This window comes from Staurois parvus, unplaced genomic scaffold (assembly GCF_062004578.1).
Source record: "Staurois parvus isolate SC_StPar_1 unplaced genomic scaffold, SC_StPar_1.0 ptg000025l, whole genome shotgun sequence".
Lineage (NCBI taxonomy): Eukaryota > Metazoa > Chordata > Amphibia > Anura > Ranidae > Staurois > Staurois parvus.
This window is the reverse complement of record NW_028317821.1, coordinates 31,160,870-31,166,869: the sequence shown is the minus strand read 5'-3', so window position 1 is coordinate 31,166,869 and position 6,000 is coordinate 31,160,870.

Genomic DNA, 6,000 nt, shown 5'->3' with positions numbered 1-6,000 from the left:
AACACAAAACAATGCTGCCTATGACCCCAAGAACACCATCCCAACTGTCAAACATGATGGTGGAAACATTCTGCTTTGGCAGTGTTTTTCTGCTAAGGGGACAGGACAACTGCACCGCATCAAAGGGACGATGGACGGGGCAATGTACCGTCAAATCTTGGGTGAGAACCTTCTTCCCTCAGCCAGGGCATTGAAAATGGGTTGTGGATGGGTGTTCCAGCATGACAATGACCCAAAACACACGGCCAAGGCAACAAAGGAGTGGCTCAAGAAGAAGCACATTAAGGTCCTGGAGTGACCTAGCCAGTCTCCAGACTTTAATCTGATTGAAAATCTGTGGAGGGAGCTGAAAGTTTGAGTTGCCAAACGTCAGCCACCAAACCTTAAAGACTTGGAGAGGATCTGCCAAGAGGAGTGAGCTAAAATCCCTCCTGAGATGTGTGCAAACCTGGTGGCCAACTACAGGAAAGTCTGACCTCTGTGATTTCCAACAAGGGATTTGCCACCAAGTACTAAGTCATGTTTTGTGAAGGGAATCAAATACTTATTTCCCTCATGAACATGCAAATCAGTGCATAATTTGTTAGACGTGCATTTCTTTTGAATTTTTTGTTGCTATTCTGTCTCTCAATGCTACAATACACCTACCATTCGATTTTTAGACTGATCATTTCTTTGTGAGTGGGCAAACATTCAAAATCAGCAGGGGATCAAATACTTATTTCCTTCACTGTATGTATAGCATGCATGCATGTGAGATAGGGACCTTGGATTGTAAGCTCTTTGAGGACAGGGACTAACGTGAATGTACAATAAGTAAAGTGCTGTGTAAACTGTAGGCTCTATATAAATAGATATATGTATAAATTAATAAATATGATAGAAAAGAAGATTGTATTCATTTTGGACAGATCAAATCCAGTAGTATTCATCAAGTTAGGATGACATCACAGTCATATAAGGGAATATGGCAGAGCTGGGAGTAACATACATTGCCTCCAAGAACAGGGAACTGAATCTGAAAAATAAGGTGCACGCCATTTGTTACTAGCTATGTAGGGTCACAACTTGTTCGTGTCCTCTAAATAAAGGTATGTTTCCAAGTTCTGATGTCCTACACTACCAGAGGCCCATATTGATACCCTGACAATTGTTTGAAATAAACTTTTGAAAGAATACAAGACCAGAATAAAATGCCATATAAAGCTTGTCTGTAACTTTTTATTTGCTATCTTGTGTTATTGTGATAAGGTAACTTTACAACATCCTGTACACTCACCGTTTGGTTAGTCACACTCACATGGATTGAACTGAGCTCAGTAGGCATTGCACATTATGTGAACAAGAAAAATATCTGAAAGTGTACCTAAATGGGTGTGTTTGTAAAAGATTTGTAAAGCTATTCGTCCTGCGAAACCATGCTGTCGCTTTTTCTGTTTAAATGGGAGCAAAACTGAATGTATTAGGCTATTATCTCTCCAGGCCAATGGTACCCACTGCTGTCTCAGCCAATGAGAAGAGAGAATCCCGGGAGTGCCGCTGCTCTCATGTATATCGCTGGATGAGAGAGTTCTCAAGTAGGTATTAGGGGGGCTGATGCACACGAGTGCAGGAAGGTTAAAAACTCTCAGCCTTTACAACCACTTTAATACAATTTTAAATACATTGTGCCCAGTTCTGTCCCTTGTCTTTACATAACATTTAGCCTAAACAATAGAAGCTGTCCATACAGTCTTATGTGTAAATCTGCTCCACAGAAACAACTAGAAACGGGCGTATTTACCTTAAGGCAAATGAGGCGTTTGTCTAGGGCAGCATTTTTTATGAAGCAGCGCCGCCCCAACGGAAGAAGGGATGGAAGAAGGAACACACATAGCATTGAAACCAGGTGAGATCCAAGAGAGGCTGCGGGCTGCTTGACAGTGTATGCAGAGCCCAAATCTCTTTCCTGGAAATGTCCAGAGCTGTGAAGGTGAGTGTCTTTCTCTCTCTTGCCGGGAGGGGGGGGGCGGAAGGGAGTGGTTACGGTAGTATGTGGGATGGTGGAAGGCTCTCTAGGCCGGGGGGGGGGGTTGGTATTGGCTGGTGTCAGGCTCTTTCCGCGGGGGGGGGGGGATTTTTGTGTTGCCTATGGCAGCGCAAAACCTAAATATACCACTGCCTATTTTTATTTTTAGGTATGCTGTGTGAATGGAAACACATGCCAAACATATAGTAGGGGTATCTCAAATCTGACTGTAAAAGTGGAAATACACTTAAACCCCTTCCTGCTGCCGCATCCCATTCATTTAACTGGATTGAAATGCTGGGAATGCCCGGGGGGGGGGGGCATTCTGATCATATTACTGCTGTGATTGGCTGGTCACATTACTGGAAAGCTCCCGATTGCAAGTATGAATCTGGAGCTTTCTGTTACAATGTAAATTGTTTACCCATAGACGCATATACAGTTGTGTCCAAAATTATTCAACCCCCAATGCTGTAAAGGGGTTTAGGGACTATAGTGTACATTTGGAATTGTATTCAGAATCAAATCCTACAAGGACGTTGTAACTACCCAAATGCAACTAAAATGACATCAATTGTTTATGTAATACAGTAGTAAATGGTTCTTATGTGGTTTCTTCATTGCCACAATTATTCAACCCCTTAAAGACTACCACTCTGAAGAACAGAGGTTCATACAGGTGCTTTCCATCAGGTATTGAAAACACCTGTGGATGTCACCGAGCAGCAATCAAGCATAATAAGCACCAATTAGGCAGCTTTAAAATGACTGTGATACTCAGCTCCTTCTAGACATTTACTGGTGTGGTTACAAACATGGTGAAGGCAAGAGAATGGTCCAGGAAGACAAGAGAAGAGGTGATTTCTCTTCACAGGAAGGGCAATGGCTATAAGAAGATTGCAAAGATGTTAAACATACCAAGAGACACCTTAGGAAGCATCATTCGCAAATTCAAGGCAAAGGGCACTGTTGAAACGCTACCTGGTCGTGGCAGAAAGAAGATGCTGACTTCGACTGCTGTGCGCTACCTGAAGCGTAGAGTGGAGAGAAGTCCCCGTGTGACTGCTGAGGAACTGAGAAAAGATTTGTCAGATGTGGGTACAGAAGTTTCAGCCCAGACAATAAGACGCACACTGCGTAATGAAGGCCTCCGTGCCAGAACTCCCAGGCGTACCCCCTTGCTGTCTCCAAAGAATAAGAAGAGTCGACTGCAGTATGCCAAAAGCCATGTGGACAAACCACAAAAGTTGTGGGATAGTGTTCTGTGGACTGATGAAACAAAATTAGAACTGTTTGGGCCCATGGATCAACGCTATGTTTGGAGGAGGAAGAACAAGGCCTATGATGAAAAGAACACCTTGCCTACTGTGAAGCATGGTGGAGGGTCAATCATGCTTTGGGGCTGTTTTGCTTCTGCAGGTACAGGGAAGCTTCAGCGTGTGCAAGGTACCATGAATTCTCTTCAGTACCAGGAGATATTGGATGGAAACGTGATGCAGTCCGTCACACACCTGAGGCTTGGGAGACGTTGGACCTTTCAACAGGACAATGATCCCAAGCATACCTCCAAGTCCACTAGAGCATGGTTGCAGAGGAAAGGCTGGAACATTTTGGAGTGGCCATCGCAGTCACCAGACTTAAATCCGATTGAGAACCTCTGGTGGGACTTAAAGAAAGCAGTTGCAGTGCGCAAGCCTAAGAATGTGACTGAACTGGAGGCCTTTGCCCATGAAGAATGGGCGAAGATACCCGTAGATCGCTGCAAGACACTTGTGTCAAGCTATGCTTCACGTTTAAAAGCTGTTATAACTGTAAAAGGATGCTGTACTAAGTACTAAGATTGAATGTCACTTGGGGGTTGAATAAAACTGATAATGCTGTGAGCACAGAAAAGACATTTGTGGTTATTTCATTATAACTGTTATGTTATATTTGTCTGACCTACAAGTGCCTCTTTAATGTAAATGTAAGCAAGATGACTGAATGATCAAAAGCAATGTCAAACTGGCCAAAACACTCAATTTCAGTGGGGGTTGAATAATTTTGGACACAACTGTATGTGGCTGCTCGGCATTAAAACTCATGCACCTAGAGACTGCGTATATGCACCACATCAGTGGAAGAGGTTGAGCATAATGGAGTACTGCCCATATACTAATCATACATTGAGTGATTCGTAGTTACCTGTGAATATAGACATCATATGATTGTTTCTGTTTCAGCCAGTAACAACTTGGTTTTCAAACAAGGCACTGACTGGCGAGGTTCTGTGAACAAAACCTCTAAAAACTCCAGCAATTTTAGATTTTAGGCTTTTTTCTACTGGTTTATAGTAAGTAGTCAATAATGTTCTCTCTTTTCATAACTAATAATATATATATATATATATATATATATATATATATATATATATATATATATATAATGATAATAATAATTATAATTCAATGGCAGAAATGGGTTTAAAGTTCTGAGAACAAGCGGGGTACAATAATAATAATGTACTAAAGTGAATGTCATGACTTGTGGTGCCATTTGTGGAAGCCTTCAATGACATCAGCACCTCTTCATCTCACCATAGAGTTAAATGGCCCCATAGTTTACCTGTGACATACATGGTTTCACAGAGCAAAACTCCTCTTAAAGGATAAGTTCACCTTTTGGACAAAAATAAGAAATGCACATTTTGTTGTCATAAAATGCGCATTTCTTATTTTTGTCCAAATGAGCCAGTAAAGCATTGCACCAATGATCAGTAGATCACTGATGCCATACAGGTCTCCTGCAGACCTGTCAGAATATCTGCTTGCCATACAGGATGTGAAAGCAAGGAGATATACTGACAGGAAGCTTCAATTAACTACCAGGGTGCTCCACAGCATTGTGGTAGTTCATTGAAAACTACAAGCCCACAGCCAATAAGTCTGTAGGGACTTGTAGGCACTCATTCACAGAACACTGAATGAGTGACGCGGCTGTGTGGGGGGAGCCCCACATGGCTGCGCTGTTTAAAAATCTGACAGATAGTACAGGGGGGCACACCTGGCTGCGGCTGTGGCTGCAGCTACGGGAACATGTTACATGATTCACCCTAAAAACAGGGGAAACATGTAACATTCCAAAGGTGAACCTATCCTTTAAGTACTACAGCCCATTAACAATTACTGCCTCTGCAACAATTCCCTTTCCCAAATTCTATCTTTTTAAAAGGGTAGAGAGAAACTAGTAGCAAGATGAGTTTATAATAATTTTGCAATTTGATAATTTAATTTTTATAAGTGACATACTAGGGGTTTTGATGAGGTCTTTAGTACATTTTGCTCCAAAAGCAGAAGCACATTAATTATTATTTTATGGTTATGTCATGTATTATTGTTATAATTATTATTATACTGCCATTACAATAAATTACCTTTCCAACCTGGTTTTACTAAGTTATAGAAATGTGGCTGCATCTTTCACTAATACATAACAGCAGATGTCTTGGTTGGGGTCCACAACAATCATAAAAGGTAAACTTAAAAGATAATCTTTTAAATGTTTTCAGGTTTAGCTTACAGAAATTGTAGGTCATTGTACAAATCATAGCTCGCCACATCTGAAAATTATTAGCGGATGGGAGTTACAAACAGGTTTTAGTAATATAACTGTGTACCTACATGTTTTATATCAGTAACATGAATGTAAAATGCATATGGTATAGTTAAAGGAGAACTACAGTCTCTTAAAAATGTTTATACATGAAAAAACAATCATGTTCAGTTATACCTATCTATGTATATAAGGGCAGCTTTTTTCAACCTTTAATATCGTTGCTGATTGAAAATATTAGATTCTCTACAGTAATTATTGGTGTGATCAGGGGTGGACTGACAACTCATGGGGCCCCCGGGCCATAGGGGATCATGGGGCCCCTGTGTCCTTGCCCACACCCAAAAAAGCCTATGAAAAAGCCAATGAAAGGTACTAGGGGCATCTCATGGGGCCCCCTA